The following is a 17,745-nucleotide window of genomic DNA, read 5'->3' as shown; positions in this document are numbered from 1 at the left end:
TTTGACTGACACGGAGCAGAGGTACTCCCAAATCAAAAAGGATGCCATTGACATCCATTGGGGGTGCCGTCATTTTCATCTCTACGTATATGGGAACCCCTTCGTTTTAACAACGGATCACAAGCCGCTACTGTCCCTCTTCTCAGGCATCTCATCCAAACCTCCTCCTGGAAGGAAGAAGTGGATGCTGCAATTACAGGATTATAATTGCCAGGTGGAGTATCAACCAGGATCCAGGAACCCTGCTGATTATCTGTCTCGCCATCCAAAGGCGGCAACGGTACAAGAAGAGGAAGACGCAGCAGACACCGAAGAATATGTTTGCTGCATCACAGCCAGGTCATGTCCATGGAAGTGTTCCGGGAGGAAACAAACAAAGATGAATGTCTGCAGAGAGCCAAGCGCATCCTGAAACAGGGGAAATAGCAGTGCGCTAGAGAGGAGTGGAAGATACTCACTCTGGAGGCAAGACGCATTATGGAGAGCCTGCATCATGTCAGGGATGAACTGAATGAAGACGCCACAGGGTGTCTGCTGCGAGGGCACCGCCTGGTAATCCCTTCAGCCATGACGGCACGAGTGATCCAACTCGCCCACGAAGGACACCAAGGGATGGGCAAGACTAAAACACTCCTGTGGACCAAAGTATGGTTTCCCCTGATGGATGAACAAGTGGAGGCAGTCGTTCGGTCGTGTCTGTGGTGCCAGGCCACCGGAGAAGACCCTCACCCAGCACCGATAATAACAGAGCTCCGGCCGAGGCTTCCCTGGGTGTGTGGCAGTCTGGACTTTGGCAGTCTCCTGGATGGAAGGCACACCTTTGTGCTCATCGACGATCATTCAAAATATCTGGAAGTGGAGATACTCACATCACTAAGTGCAATGGAGATCATACCGAAGATAGAAAAGGTGATGGCGACGCATTGCATTTTTCAAGAGTTGAAAACGCACAATGGACCTCCATTCCAGGGCCAGGAGATGGCCACCTATCTGGCGTAATTGGGAATCAAACACCCAATAGTCACCCCTCGCTGGGCGCAGGCCAACGGGGAGGGGAAGAGGTTCATGTGGACTTTGAACAAGGTAATTTGCATAGCCCATGAATGCAATCAGTTGGTGGAACTTGCCATTTTCTCATTCCTGAGAAGCTATCGACAAACTCCACACTGTACCACAGGGGCAGCTCCGGGACATTTGTCCATGGGCCGGGTAGTAGCGGACTCTATTCCCTGGAACAGCTATTGTGAGAGCTGCCTGTTGCTGTGGTTTAATTTTGTTTTTAAAATATTGCTTAGGAAGGATTTTACATTGCCTGAATCTATTTGAAAGCTGCTCCTTTGTTTTTAAATCACTCGACGACTTTTATGTACATTTATTTTGCTTTGCTTTCACCTTGCCACCTGTAAAAGATTGTGCACTCTTACTTGTGCCCCCCCCCTCCGGTCCACCGCAGTCAAGAGCAGACTGTTTGAGTGGAGCGAGATCACAGGGCAACTCGGCACACCTAGTTCTCAACCCACTTCCGGGTTGTGCCACTCGCTACCGCCATTTTCGGGCTAGGGACGCTCTAGTGGTTGCGTTCCCTTTCCCGAGTCGGGCCCTTCAAAAGCAGCCTATGGAACTAGCGCGCAGCGGACGTGAGCTACAAAACGGTGATGGATCAAACCCTGATCTGTTGACTGGGTAGGAGTGTTTAATTCAGATACTCTGTCCATCACCACCCCCTTTTCTGAATCGTTTTGTCCACCATAAGCGTGGAAGGGTATGCTCAGACATGAGTCCCTTACTCACTGGACCATCAGGATTCAAGCAAGCCGGGCCGAAGACGGCTGTAATGCCAGAAACCGGTCCCCGGAAGCTTGTTTCCTTTCCAGTAAAAGAATTGGCTTGGTAGTTTGGTCTGCCCTGTTCCCATGATGCACTGGGTCAGGGACAGACTAATTTGCATGTAGCCAGGTTCTGAGCTGGGAAGGTGCAGTGAGCTAAAAAACGGTGATGGATCAAGCCCTGATCTGTTGACTGGGTAGGAGTGTTTTGCTTAATTCAGATACTCTGTCCATCACCACCCCCTTTTCTGAATCGTTTTGTCCACCATAAGCGTGGAAGGGTATGCTCAGACATGAGTCCCTTGCTCACTGCACCATCAGGATTCAAGCAAGCCGGGCCGAAGACGGCTGTAATGCCAGAAACCGGTCCCCGGAAGCTTGTTTCTTTCCAGTAAAAGAATTGGCTTGGTAGTTTGGTCTGCCCTGTTCCCATGATGCACTGGGCCAGGGACAGACTAATTTGCATGTAGCCAGGTTCTGAGCTGGGATGGTGCAGTGAGCTAAAAAACAGTGATGGATCAAGCCCTGATCTGTTGACTGGGTAGGAGTGTTCTGCTTAATTCAGGTACTCTGTCCATCACCACCCCCTTTTCTGAATCGTTTTGTCCACCATAAGCGTGGAAGGTATGCTCGGACATGAGTCCTTTGCTCACTGCACCATCAGGATTCAAGCAAGTCGGGCCGAAGACGGCTGTAATGCCAGAAACCGGTCCCCGGAAGCTTGTTTCCTTTCCAGTAAAAGAATTGGCTTTGTAGTTTGGTCTGCCCTGTTCCCATGATGTACTGGGCCAGGGACAGACTAATTTGCATGTAGCCAGGTTCTGAGCTGGGATGGTGCAGTGAGCTAAAAAACGGTGATGGATCAAGCCCTGATCTGTTGACTGGGTAGGAGTGTTCTGCTTAATTCAGATACTCTGTCCATCACCACCCCCTTTTCTGAATCGTTTTATCCACCATAAGCGTGGAAGGGTATGCTCAGACATGAGTCCCTTGCTCACTGCACCATCAGGATTCAAGCAAGCCGGGCCGAAGACGGCTGTAATGCCAGAAACCGGTCCCCGGAAGCTTGTTTCCTTTCCAGTAAAAGAATTGGCTTGGTAGTTTGGTCTGCCCTGTTCCCATGATGCACTGGGCCAGGGACAGACTAATTTGCATATAGCCAGGTTCTGAGCTGGGATGGTGCAGTGAGCTAAAAAACGGTGATGGATCAAGCCCTGATCTGTTGACTGGGTAGGAGTGTTCTGCTTAATTCAGATACTCTGTCCATCACCACCCCCTGTTCCGAATCGTTTTGTCCACCATAAGCGTGGAAGGGTATGCTCAGACATGAGTCCCTTGCTCACTGCACCATCAGGATTCAAGCAAGTCGGGCTGAAGACGGCTGTAATGCCAGAAACCGGTCCCCGGAAGCTTGTTTCCTTTCCAGTAAAAGAATTGGCTTGGTAGTTTGGTCTGCCCTGTTCCCATGTTGCACTGGGCCAGGGACAGACTAATTTGCATGTAGCCAGGTTCTGAGCTGGGATGGTGCAGTGAGCTAAAAAAACGGTGATGGATCAAGCCCTGATCTGTTGACTGGGTAGGAGTGTTCTGCTTAATCCATATACTCTGTCCATCACCACCCCCTTTTCTGAATTGTTTTGTCCACCATAAGCGTGGAAGGGTATGCTCAGACATGAGTCCCTTGCTCACTGCACCATCAGGATTCAAGCAAGCCGGGCCGAAGACGGCTGTAATGCCAGAAACCGGTCCCCGGAAGCTTGTTTCCTTTCCAGTAAAAGAATTGGCTTGGTAGTTTGGTCTGCCCTGTTTCCATGATGCACTGGGCCAGGGACAGACTAATTTGCTTGTAGCCAGGTTCTGAGCTGGGATGGTGCGGTGAGCTAAAAAACAGTGATGGATCAAGCCCTGATCTTTGGACTGGGTAGGAGTGTTCTGCTTAATTCAGATACTCTGTCCATCACCACCCCCTTTTCTGAATCGTTTTGTCCACCATAAGCGTGGAAGGGTATGCTCAGATGCGAGTCCCTTGCTCACTGCACCATCAGGATTCAAGCAAGCCGGGTCGAAGATGGCTGTAATGCCAGAAACCGGTCCCCGGAAGCTTGTTTCCTTTCCAGTAAAAGAATTGGCTTGGTAGTTTGGTCTGCCCTGTTCCCATGATGCACTGGGCCAGGGACAGACTAATTTGCATGTAGCCAGGTTCTGAGCTGGGATGGTGCAGTGAGCTAAAAAAACGGTGATGGATCAAGCCCTGATCTGTTGACTGGGTAGGAGTGTTCTGCTTAATTCAGATACTCTGTCCATCACCACCCCCCTTTTCTGAAAGGCAAGCCCGTCTGCGCCTGTCCGCGCCCGGCCGGAACCCGGGCCCAAACCCCTGCCTCCCATTACAGTGGTAAGATACAGCTCACTTTCTCCCAACTATTGAAATACCGCCCTAACCCCCTCCATCATTGTGCTCGCCTTGATACAGTTGATAACTCTTCTGTATGTCCAGATTGTAACTTTAAATTTACAACTCATTCAGCGGAGCCAGGTAATGTTATTATACCTGACACCATAGTCCACCAGCTAGCACCCAACGTAGTGAAACCTAAGCCTTCTCCTCCTAACCACTTCTCCTTTTTCAACATTAACTGCCGTTCTCTTTCTAAGCATCAGGCAGACATTTTCGATCTTTTACTGGACTATCAACCTGACGCTATCTTCTTAACGGAGACTTGGCTTAACAGCTGCTCTGGACCAGATGTAGCTAGAGCTCTGCCATCTAATTATGCCACCGTTAGGAAGGATAGAGAAAACAAGTTGGGAGGAGGGATTGCCATCATTTCTCAAAACACCTTAAGCTGTAAGTTTGACGAAGTACCGATCCCCCATTGCGAAGCTGCAGCCTTTAAATTAAATCTGACTCCCCATTTTACTCTATCTAGGTTGCTGGTATACCGCCCCCCAGGCCCTGCGGGCCCTTGGGCATTTAACTTCCCAGATTACGTCACCCCTTTATTGCTCCACTCAGCTAACTTCACCATTTTAGGTGATCTCAATCTCCACCTAGATGACTCCAATTGCACCATCAGCAGCACTTTTGTCACTGACTTGGCGGCTATGAACATCTTACTTCAGAATAGTGGACCCACACATAAAGCAGGCCACTTCCTTGACCCCATCATTTCTAATCTTCCCTCCCTTCATTGCCCAGCAGCTATTCCGCTGTGCTGGTCTGACCACTTTTTAGTGGGTTTCAGTCTTGCACAGCCGAATAATTATATCGCCGCTTTGCACTCCAGGAATTGGAAAAATCTTGATCTCACCAAGTTTAACCTATTCTTGTCTAATAATGCTCCTACTTTCCAAAATAACGTGGCTTTGGACCAGGTAGCAATCCAGGACTGGATTCAGCTAGCTCTCGATACTTGCCTTCCAACTACAGTCAGGAAGCTCAACAGCCACCGCCCCCCTGGCCCCTGGTTCTCCGAAGATCTAAAAAAAAGCTAAAACTAAATGTAAAAACTCGGAGTGCCGTTGGCGCAAGACCTACACACCTGATGCAAAAACTGCCTATCTCGACAACAAACTGGCTTACCACTCACTCTGCAGGTCGGTGCGTGCCTCCTATGTCTCCACATCCATCACCCAGGCCAAAAACTGCCCAAAACCCTATTTAACATGGTTAAAGATCTTTCTGGATCTGCCACTACTCAACCTCCTCTCAGTTTAAATATGACTCAATGTGAGAATCTTGCCCAATACTTCCTTAACAAGGTAGAAACTATCTACTCAAATCTGGCAAGCATCAACCTCTCTTCTGCTCCTCTACCCACTGCGCCCGTAGGCTGCATTGCCTCAGCGCCCACTACCTGCACCGGCCAATCGCACACAATCACCCTTGACTCCTGGCCACTTTTGGACATTATAACACTCACCCAACATCTCAGTCATATCAATCAGGTTCCCCCTATGACTTATTGCCGATGGCGGTTTTACAGCAAATCAAGCCACCTGCTCTCAACTATATCCTCCAACTTCTCAACACATCCCAAACGTCTTCCACTGTTCCCACTGACTGGAAACATGCTATGGTAGTTCCACTATTAAAAAAAGCGGGCTCTGACTCTGCACTTCCGTCCAATTTCCGTCCTATCTCTCTCCTGCCTGCTCTCTCTAAAACCCTTGAGAGACATATCAATGTACATTTATCGAAGTTTACTGAAGCCAATGGCCTGTTGCATCCCTCCCAGTCCGGCTTTAGGAGTGGCTACTCTACTGAGTCCACCCTGTTAGGGGTCACAGAAATGCTTCGATACAAAATCGATGCAGGTGAAACCATGACCTGATGTTACTCGACTTGAGCGCGGCCTTTGATACGGTCTCTCACACCCTACTCCTACAGGCCCTCCACCCCTCTGGTGTCACTGGAGCGGCTCTGAACTGGCTTAAATCCTTTCTTTCTGACCGCACCTTCCAGGTCTTCTCCTCCACCTCCAAATCCAAGTCTCACGTTTCTCCTTATGGCGTCCCCCAGGGCTCTATCCTCAGCCCCTTGCTTTTCAACATTTATGTTAGACCCCTGGCAGATCTGGTCGAAGAATCTGGGTTGTCACTATTTTCATATGCTGACGACACCCAGATCCTTTTCTCTCTCTCAGCCGGGAATCCTCTGATCCGTCCGCACTCAGATCAGGTCTTAGTAAAGTGGTGACCTGGATGAACGCTAACTTTTTAAAACTCAATGGCGACAAAACTGAGGTCCTGATTCTAGGCAAAGATTGAGGTCTCTGGGGCCCGCAACATTGGCCGCCTGAAATGGGCACGCTCCCCCAACCTTCTACCCAAGTACGCAACCTCGGTTTCGTTATCGATGACACCCTCTCTACGCGGCAACAAGCGACCAAGGTTGCGGCCACTTGCTTCGCCATCTTAAAATAGCTGAGGAAGATTGTGTGGATGCTCCCTCCTGACGCCGAGCGTACCGTCATCCAAGCCCTTGTAACATCTAGGCTGGATTACGGGAATATTTTTTATCTGGGAGCCAATAAAGCGGTAACACGCAAATTGCAACGTGTACAAAACTCGGCTGCTAGACTGCTTTGCCGCACACCTAGAACTGCCCCGAAGTCCGGGCTGCTGGCCGACCTCCACTGGCTTCCCATGGAGAAATGGATCCAGTTCAAGGCACTGACTTACATGTTTCGTATTAAGTATGCGAAGTGTCCACGCTACTTGCAAGTTCTTACGTCCCTTTCCGCACCCTCCGGTCCTCCACCCAAGAGAAATTTAAAACTCCTAAAGTTAGATTGGCTCGAATGGGAGGACTCTCTTTCTCCCACCTGGGCCCCATCTTATGGAATGCCTTGCTTCTCTCGCTACGCACGCAATCTAACCTTCTCCTATTCCGTAGATCTCTCAAAACCTTGCTGTTCAGCCAATAGGCCCCTCTACCCTCTACTGGTCCACATAGCACCGGGAAACCCTTAGGGGTAGCTGCGCGCTAATATATAAATTCAAAAAAATAAAATAAAATGAAATGAAATAAATAATTCCACATCATCCCCGGTGGCGTCTGGCAAGTCCGAATGATGAGCAAATTGATGCTCACAGACAGAGCGTCCATGACAAAGTCAGCAGATGCTCTAAGGCCCAGTCTGGGAACCTGAAAGTGGGAGCCATGGTCCTACTGAGGACTCGTCTGACAGACAGCAAGTTCCAGTTACCAAATGAAAAGGACCCTTGGGTAATCGGAAAGGCACCCGAGTCCCTGCCAGGAGAGGCGGTGAAACGGTGACGGTGACCATTACCTGCGGTATACACCCGTTACAACGCAACTTTTACAACTACCTACCATTACAACGCAACTTTTACAACGCATACCATTACAACGCATTGCGCTGGGGGGCGCTCTAGGATAGGGAATAAGTTTAATTTACTATCCAACACCTTCCCTAGTGTCCACGGGGACTGGAGTTGGAATAGTAAATTATACTTACCACTATCCAGCACCTCTAAGCGCTATGCGTTGTAATGGTATGCGTTGTAATGGTAGCGTTGTAATGGTAGGTAGTTGTAATGGTATGCGTTGTAACATGGTACATCCTTACCTGCTGTCACGAGGGACCGGAGTCAGCCTCCGCCCGGAGCAGGGATAGGCTGAGTTCGGAGAGGAGAGTGGAAGGATCCTGGGAGAGTCCCCCATGTCCTGCCACTGGAGACAGACTTGTACTGAATGATGCTCCAAGTGAGAAGTGGGGCACTAAATCACAGATGGGTCCTCCGGATGCAACCCTAGATTCCAGTGCAGAGGCTGCTGGTGTGGAGCTGAGTGGTCGTGGCAGCTCTCAGTAACGCCTCCGACAGAACCCCGAGCCGCCGCGCAAGTTGAAAGACCATCTCACGTAAGACTGTTCTGATTTACTCTCATGCATTTGTTTGCTGAGTATCCTTGCAATGGGAAATTCTGTTTGTTTATTTTGGGGAGGAATGTAATGTCGCATCCATGAGGTGATAGGTGCGGCCACGAGGGTTCTCACAGTGGGGCCGACAGTTAGGGATGTTTTTGCAGAGTCCCCAAGGGACAGGCGTGTAATGGTGCTGTGCCGTGTCATGTGACCGCCAGTTAATAAAGAGGGTCCCGCGGACGTGACGTCAGTTGGAGCGCGAACGCGGGAGCCATAAGCACTAATCACCGGCTCTGCATCTTGTGTTACCCCCGGCCTAATATCGCCATAAGCAGCGGGAGTGCCCCAGCACACCCGCGACATCACAGGGGAGGGGGGGTCACACGTGGCGCCCACCCCTGTGCATCAGGCATGCAACCGGTGAGCGCTGGCAGACTTTGGCCTGTCCTTTGTGGAGACGGAAAAACATGTACACAACAGGTTACCGCTTAGAAAACACGATTACAAAACCCCCCACCCTTCCCTCCTTGTGTAAGCAAGAAAGAGGCGGGTCCTGCCCCGTCCTTTGGAGAATGGACCATTGGAGTTGCCTCTTGGTGGCCCTCAGGCCTGGTTCTAGCGGTTGAGCCTGGTGGCACCGCCGACACATCTGGCGCCCAGAGCGCACATCCTACAGGATGGGCAGGTCGATTCTTGGCTTACAGAGGAGTGCCCACATTTCTAAGGACCCAGGAGTTCCCCTGCCCCCCCAGGGCATTAAAGACGCTTAAACCTCTGTCTGGGTCACAAAACCTTTCCCCAGGAGGGCCCGAGCTCTTACGAGGCTTTGCGGTTCTCTTGGCATCTGCCCCTCGCCCACTTAAATGCCAGACAGGTTCCCTGGTAAATGTGCTGAGTGATGGGAAAGCGGTGCCCCCCCTTCCCTCCCCAGCACTGATCCCCACTGAGACCTGGAAGGCGCCACCGTCAGCTCTCGAGCCCAGGGTGAAGCGCCTACGACCCTGCGCCCACTGGACACCTCTCTCATCACCAGACCTATCACGTGTCACTGGGCCCGATTCACAGAACTAACTTAAGACGAAATCCTAAACTTGCTACCATTTTGATATTCACAGAAGGCACTTACTCATTTCGGTATTCACAGAAGGCACTTACTCATTTTGGTATTCACGGAAGTTAGGAGTCCTAACTTTTCTACTCCTAAACTGAGAAATATCCTAACTTTAAGACTTTCGGTATTCACAGAAGGCATTTAGGAGTCCTAAAGTTAGGACTCCTAACTTCTGTGAATACAGAAATGAGTAAGTGCCTTCTGTGAATACCAAAATGGTAGTAAGTTTAGATTTTGTATTAAGTTAGTTCTGTGAATCGGTCCCTTTGAACCCGTGGGCGGCTCAGGGTTGGTTCTCTCCTGAAGTTACTGATGCACTTTACAGATGTACAAATCAATTAATTCATTCATTAATTAATTATTGTATTCACTTATTCGTGCTTTCATTAGTTCGTTCATTCATTCATCCATCCATCCATCCATCCACCAATTCATTCATAAATACAGTCGGCAGACCCACAGGGCCTGATGATTTTGAAAACTTAGTTTAAAGTGCTCGCTCCTTTTCCTCTGTGCGTGCTCTTTATAAGCAGCACCGAGCTGGGCGCCTCTGTTAAAGCACTTCTCCTATTCAAAGTTAAGTCCTGCTGAGTCATTCATTAATTGTGTGTTAATGCCCGCCTTGCTGAGTCCTCAGCCCCGGGCTCACCCCATCTCCAGGAGTGAGCCTTGTGCAGCTCTGCTGTGCTACCCCAAGTGTCACGTGCTAAGGGGGGCACTGGGGTTCAGTTTGGGGTCTAATAGTGAGGGGCCCCAGGACACCTGCGGGAGAAGGGGGTCCTTGCCATACCTGGGGAGCAGTGGCCCCTGATTGGGACCCCCGTCATATCCAAGGGTGTGTGTCTTGTCCTTAGAATGAAGGGGGGCTCCTGCCCTTCAGCCTTCAGGTGCCCCACTCCCCTTGAACACTCATGGTTTGTCTCCTCTTGTGTGCTTGGGGGTTCACTTGACCCCCACAGATCACCTTGACACAAGAACCAAGATCACACCATGCCTCCTAACAGCGCCGACGATCGATCCCTCAAGTGGCTGGGCCATAGAAAAAGTTTTATAATTAGTTCTTGTTCTAGCTGCGGAGAATGTTTTATATTAGAACATTGATTTCCCGGACAGTAAATTGCTTTTGAACATAAAGCATCTTTCATGCGCTCTCGTCCCCGGCGCGCGCCGCTGTGAGCAGCATCCTTTGTTCCTCGTCCTTTCACAGGTACCAGAGCCGCGGCCGCCGCTTTCCTCGCCCTGCAGTTTACAGAGATTTAGTGAACATTAAAACCCATGCTCTCTTTACAGTTTCACTCACATTGGACCCAGCCGGACTCCAGGCTGCTGGGCTCTGCTGCCCCCTGGTGCCTGGACCTGGAACAGGTGAGTACAAGCAGTAACATCAACGGTGGGGGCTGGCACACCTTCGCCCTCCCCACAGCGGGCCCAGGCCATGCTGCCTCGCGGTGCCACCTTACAAACAACCCCCTTCAACGTCTCCCTGTAGAAATCACCCTAGTGCAGGCTCACCCTGCTGTCGCCTTGTGTGTCCTTGTGGGATTGTAGCCCACCTTAGCTGCAGTTATTAATTTTATTGTTATTTAGCAGCACCCTCTTCCAGTAGCATGGCACTACACAGTAGCGGCTCCTCCACTAAGGCGAAGGAGCATCGCCCCACTCCATTCAAGCAGTGGCACTAAAGGAAAAATACAATGATAACTCTAAGTTATTATTATTTATTTTTTTTCTTTTTGTGGCAGGCGCGGGGCTGCTCTGCGGACATGGGAGGGGAGGAGTGGTTTGCACTCCCTCTGGGACTGCCAAACATTCATGCGCACTTAGCATGTTCTCCATGGAGGCTGCAATACAGCCTGGTTGCAGAACATGCCCAGCCTCCCATTCATTGGCTGAGCGTTTATCCATGTTGCTCAGACCAATCACAACGCTGCATTGCAGTGCTGTGATTGGCTATCGGGAGGCGGAAGCCGTGTCAACCTACGGCCACCCATGCACTCTTAATGCCACTCTGTTCTTGTTGTTTTTAATCCTGCTCGGAGGATGCCTGAATAAAATAAAGTGCATACCTCTTAACTAGTTTTATCTCACATGTATGTTCTTCATCTTTAGCTACACCAGTATCACATGGGGTATTTTCGTATACCTCTCCGGAACAATGCAAACATCCCTGAGCGCCCTCCTTCCAGTGAGGGGGTTGTAGCCCGCACTGTGGCTAGGGGCCCAATTGCGTTCGCAAATGCTGAAATTCACAATTTGGGCAGTGTGCTATGTAGCACACAAAAACCCACACGCAAAATAAGGAATCGCAAAATGTGCGAATGCATTCAAGGAATTGCAAACTGCGATTCCTTAAATGCAATGTAGGAAGCACCCAAGTTGTGCAATTTTAGCTTAAGGAACCGCAAATTACCACCAACTTCAGGTTGGTGATAATTTGCAATTTCTTTGAAAAATGCACTTTTTTTGCATTTTTCAAAGTGCCATGTGGGTCACATACATACCCTAAGGGCATATATGTGCACCACATGTGCACACATGTTAATTTCAGGGGTGCAACAGGGTGTCCTATTGACACCCTTGCAACCTTGAAATTGCATTCTCAATTTGCGATTCTCTAATTGAGAATCGCAAATTGAGAATGTCTTCCCCTTCATTCCTAAGGGCCTTCTAGCCCATAGGAATGAATGAGAAGGTATTCCTTATTTGCGAATCTCAATTTGCGATTCGCAAATAAGGAATAAGTGAGATTCGCAAAATATTTTGCTAATCTTACCTACATTGGGGTTTACGATTCTCTAATTGCGATTACCTAAAAATCGCAATTAGAGAATCGCAAAACACGAATTACCTACATACAGCCCTAAGTCACAATGCGATGAGGTTGTCCTATGATGAAGCATGCCACCCCTTTAGCATCAATTCCTTTCCCCTGTTTTCTTTCCTAGAGACCCGCGGTTCCTTTTGTTTTGTGACCCTACTATTAAAACCACAGAAGTTCAAAAAAAGAAAATCTACAACCTCCCCTTCTCAGGCCTTGCCGCAAGAATTTGGAAAACGTTACCACCTGAAATCAGGACACACCCCTCAACTGCCTCCTTCAGAATAGAAGCAAAAAGCTCTTGATGCAAAGATTCCTTTTCGAGGAGCCTTGAGCCTTCTTCATCTCAGCGAGCGTTGGGTGGACGCCTGTGGATCTTGGAAATTATATGCTAAATGATACACTATATATATGTACCACCATGATTAATCCCTCTCTGATTGCCATTTGTTTTTCTCTTTTCCTGTTATGTTTAACTGGATTACTATATGGGCAATGAGTATTGTCAGTATAAGAGTTCAGAGTCCTGTCAGTATAAGAGTCCTGCCAGTATAAGAGTATTGTTAGTATAGGAGTTCAGAGTCCTGTCAGTTTAAGAGTCCTGTCAGTATAAGAGTCCTGTCAGTTAAGAGTATTGTCAACATAAGAGTTCAGAGTCCTGTCAGTAAGAGTATTGTCAGTATAAGAGTTCAGAGTCCTGTCACTACAAGAGTCCTGTCAGTATAAGAGTCCTGTCAGTTAAGAGTATTGTCAACATAAGAGTTCAGAGTCCTGTCAGTAAGAGTATTGTCAGTATAAGAGTTCAGAGTCCTGTCCGTATCAGAGTCCTGTCAGTATATGAGTATTGTCAGTATAAGAGTTAAGAGTCCTGTCAGTATAAGAGTCCTGTCAGTATAAGAGTATTGTCAGGATAAGAGTTCAGAGTCCTGTCAGTATAAGAATCCTGCCAGTATATGAGTTTTGTCAGTTTAAGAGTTCAGAGTCCTGTCACTACAAGAGTCCTGTCAGTATAAGAGTCCTGTCAGTTAAGAGTATTGTCAACATAAGAGTTCAGAGTCCTGTCAGTAAGAGTATTGTCAGTATAAGAGTTCAGAGTCCTGTCAGTATCAGAGTCCTGTCAGTATAAGAGTATTGTCAGTATAAGAGTTCAGAGTCCTGTCAGTATCAGAGTCCTGTCAGTATAAGAGTATTGTCAGGATAAGAGTTCAGAGTCCTGTCAGTATCAGAGTCCTGTCAGTATATGAGTATTGTCAGTATAAGAGTTCAGAGTCGGGTCAGTATCAGAGTCCTGTCAGTATAAGAGTATTGTCAGGATAAGAGTTCAGAGTCCTGTCAGTATAAGAATCCTGCCAGTATATGAGTTTTGTCAGTTTAAGAGTTCAGAGTCCTGTCACTACAAGAGTCCTGTCAGTATAAGAGTCCTGTCAGTTAAGAGTATTGTCAACATAAGAGTTCAGAGTCCTGTCAGTAAGAGTATTGTCAGTATAAGAGTTCAGAGTCCTGTCAGTATCAGAGTCCTGTCAGTATAAGAGTATTGTCAGTATAAGAGTTCAGAGTCCTGTCAGTATCAGAGTCCTGTCAGTATAAGAGTATTGTCAGGATAAGAGTTCAGAGTCCTGTCAGTATCAGAGTCCTGTCAGTATATGAGTATTGTCAGTATAAGAGTTAAGAGTCCTGTCACTACAAGACTCCTGTCGGTATAATAGTATTGTCAGGATAAGAGTCCTGCCAGTATAAGAGTCCTGCCAGTATAAGAGTTTTGTCAGTATAAGAGTTCAGAGTCCTGTCAGTAAGAGTATTGTCAGTATAAGAGTTCAGAGTCCTGTCACTAAAAGAGTCCTGCCAGTATAAGAGTTTAGTCAGTATAAGAGTTCAGAGTCCTGTCAGTAAGAGTATTGTCAGAATAAGAGTTCAGAGTCCTGTCAGTATCAGAGTCCTGTCAGTATAAGAGTATTGTCAGTATAAGAGTTCAGAGTCCTGTCAGTATCAGAGTCCTGTCAGTATAAGAGTATTGTCAGGATAAGAGTTCAGAGTCCTGTCAGTATCAGAGTCCTGTCAGTATATGAGTATTGTCAGTATAAGAGTTAAGAGTCCTGTCACTACAAGACTCCTGTCGGTATAATAGTATTGTCAGGATAAGAGTCCTGCCAGTATAAGAGTCCTGCCAGTATAAGAGTTTTGTCAGTATAAGAGTTCAGAGTCCTGTCACTAAAAGAGTCCTGCCAGTATAAGAGTTTAGTCAGTATAAGAGTTCAGAGTCCTGTCAGTAAGAGTATTGTCAGAATAAGAGTTCAGAGTCCTGTCAGTATCAGAGTATTGTCAGTATAAGAGTTCAGAGTCCTGTCAGTATCAGAGTATTGTCAGTATAAGAGTTCAGTCACAGGAAATTGATAACAAATAAAAGTAACACATTTGTAATGTCATGTGGGAAGAAAACCAGGAAAAACAGGACTTTTTATTTAGATGGGGATAAGTTAGAAACTGTTAAAAAGTTCTGTTGCCTCGGCATTACATTTTCTGGGGATGGAAGGTGGGCCAGCGAACAAGATAGCATATGTTTTAAAATGGTTAGGAATTCCAGTAGTGTTTTTTGATTTGCTGCTAAATTAGGAGGTCGGAGAATAAAGGAGATGGTGTCGATCTATAATTCAAGGTGTCTGTCATCAGCCTTACATGGGGCTGGAGTCTGGGGCTATAATACTCAAAGTGGCAAGCTAACTCAGAATGAGGAGAACTCATTCCTGAAACGCTTGCTATGTGCCCCGGCCTCGGCTTCCACTGTGATAATCCATAAGGAAGTGGGCTTAAGACATGTCAAGGATCTAACAGCCTTGCGCCCATTGGCCCTATGGCGATCAATTTGGTCAAAGACCGAAACCAAATTTACTCAGGACGTGATAACTGACTGTTTAAGGCTCGACCACTGCTCACGAATACCATGGCTTGGCCATATTAAATACTGGTATAAAACACTGTATGAAATCGATGCCTTTCATGAACCTGAGTTGGTGGCCTGTGTATCAAAAAAAGAGCTTGCAGCATCCTTTGTAAAACATATGGACAATATTAGATATATCGAATGCGTGAGACAAAAAACGTTCATCCTTTACCAGGAGTATAGCGTCAGCGAAGGCTTAGTTTCAACCATACTTAACATCAGTTACAAAAAGCTCACACCGTTTTGTATTAACTCGCTTTCGCCTGGGCATTGTACATCATTTAGCGGCATTCCCCCTGATTAACCAGCACAGCACCTCTCCTTGCCCTTGTGATGGGGTATCTATACAGAGTAGCTGCCATTTTATGTTGTTCTGCAAATGTTATACCTCCATGGAGAAATATTATTTAAAACCCATCTTTTTATCCAATAAATTAAGATGCACTAAGACAGCTATGCAGGTATTGTTTAATCTGCAGAGTCCAGATATACGTTTCTGCACAGTAACATATATTTTAAAATGTATATCTGTACGGAAATCGATGATTTTATGAACAAACTGAACTAAATGTCTTATATTATCATATCCGTGAAAGACAATAACCTTCCCTGCCACATTATGTGGCTAGTGCATTAGTGATATCATGAATTCTAGATCCGTGTTTTAAGTTTACGTATTCTGGGCGTATTATTGTAATTGTGATTCTGTATTTTAATCTTTTTAACTTGAGTCTCAATCCCTATGCATTTTATCATTGCCAGTTTTTTTTTTTTTGCACATAAACCAAAAGATGGCCATTGCACCTTCTGAATGCTAACTTTGCACATATTTTCTATTTATTGGTAGCATGTACCACTTTATTGCAAATTTTGCACCTGCTTCATAAAAACTGCACTTTATTATGTACTTACACTAGTGACACTATGAATTTTAGATTTGTGCTTTAAGTTTATTCTCATTCTGGGCGCATTATTGCAATAGTGATTTTGCATCTTAATCCTTTTTAACCTGTGTTTTAATTCTTATGTATCTTATCATTGCTAGTCTTTGCATACAAACTAAAAGCTGACTATTGCACCTTCCGAATGCTAATTTTGCACAAATTCTATTAATTGTTACTATGCGTCACTTTATGCAAATTTTGCACATGCTTTATAAAGATAAAATTGTATTTTATCATGTATTTGCATTCGAAGATTTAGGAATTGCTGTTGTTATTCATATTCATGGGCTGAATATATTTTGTATATGTACTATTTTATGCTTTGATGGTTTTTTTTTGTTGCTATATGGTCATATAATTATATATACCGAATAAAGCGTTTTTGAATCTGAATCTGAATCTGTGTTCAGAGTCATGTCAGTATAAGATTCCTGCCAGTATAAGAGTATTGTCAGTATAAAAGTTCAGAGTCCTGCCAGTATCAGAGTCCTGCCAGTATAAAGGTATTGTCAGTATAAGAGTTCAGAGTCCTGCCAGTATCAGAGTCCTGCCAGTATAAAGGTATTGTCAGTATAAGAGTTCAGAGTCCTGTCAGTATCAGAGTCCTGCCAGTATTAGCATATTGTCAGCATAAGAGTTCAGGGCCCTGTCAGTATCAGAGTTCTGAATCCTGTCTGTATAGGAGTCCTGTCAGATTAAAAGTACCTTTCAGTATAAGAGTTCAGAGTCGTCTCAGTATAAGAGCCCTGTCAGTATGAGTATTGACAGCATAAGAGTTCAGGGCCCTGTCAGTATCAGAGTCCTGTCAGTATTAGAGTATTCTCAGTATAAGAGTTCAGAGTTCTGTCACTACAAGAGTCCTGTCAGTATAAGAGTCCTGTCAGTTAAGAGTATTGTCAGTATAAGAGTTCAGGGCCCTGTCAGTATCAGAGTCCTGTCAGTATTAGAGTATTCTCAGTATAAGAGTTCAGAGTTCTGTCAGTATCTGAGTTCTGAGTCCTGTCTGTATAGAAGTCCTGTCAGATTAAAAGTACCTTTCAGTATAAGAGTTCAGAGTCGTCTCAGTATAAGAGTCCTGTCAGTATGAGTATTGTCAGTATAAGAGTTCAGGGCCCTGTCAGTATCAGAGTCCTGTCAGTATTAGAGTATTCTCAGTATAAGAGTTCAGAGTTCTGTCAGTATCTGAGTTCTGAGTCCTGTCTGTATAGAAGTCCTGTCAGATTAAAAGTACCTTTCAGTATAAGAGTTCAGAGTCGTCTCAGTATAAGAGTCCTGTCAGTATGGGTATTGTCAGTATAAGAGTTCAGGGCCCTGTCAGTATCAGAGTCCTGTCAGTATTAGAGTATTCTCAGTATAAGAGTTCTGAGTCCTGTCAGTATCAGAGTCCTGTCAGTTAAGAGTCCTGTCAGTTAAGAGTATTGTCAGTATAAGAGTTCAGGGCCCTGTCAGTATCAGAGTCCTGGCAGTATTAGAGTATTCTCAGTATAAGAGTTCTGAGTCCTGTCAGTATCAGAGTCCTGTCAGTTAAGAGTATTGTCAGTAGTATAAGAGTTCAGAGTCCTGTCAGTTAAGAGTATTGTCAGTAGTATAAGAGTTCAGAGTCCTGTCAGTATCAGAGTGCTGCCAGTATTAGCGTATTGTCAGTATAAGAGTTCAGAGTTCTGTCAGTATCAGAGTTCTGAATCCTGTCTGTATAGGAGTCCTGTCAGATTAAGA

General features: G+C 46.3%; 1 protein-coding gene across 2 annotated transcripts in view; it reads left to right on the top strand.

Annotated features, from left to right (window-relative positions):
- The window catches only part of TMEM132C (transmembrane protein 132C), a 1,238,854-nt gene that overhangs the window by 765,417 nt on the left and 455,692 nt on the right, over positions 1 to 17,745 (top strand). The window lies entirely within an intron of this gene.

The sequence above is a fragment of the Lissotriton vulgaris genome, chromosome 11, assembly GCF_964263255.1.
Source record: "Lissotriton vulgaris chromosome 11, aLisVul1.2, whole genome shotgun sequence".
Taxonomy (NCBI): domain Eukaryota; kingdom Metazoa; phylum Chordata; class Amphibia; order Caudata; family Salamandridae; genus Lissotriton; species Lissotriton vulgaris.
The sequence above is the reverse complement of the archived record's forward strand: the minus strand, read 5'-3'. Positions and strand labels throughout refer to the sequence as shown.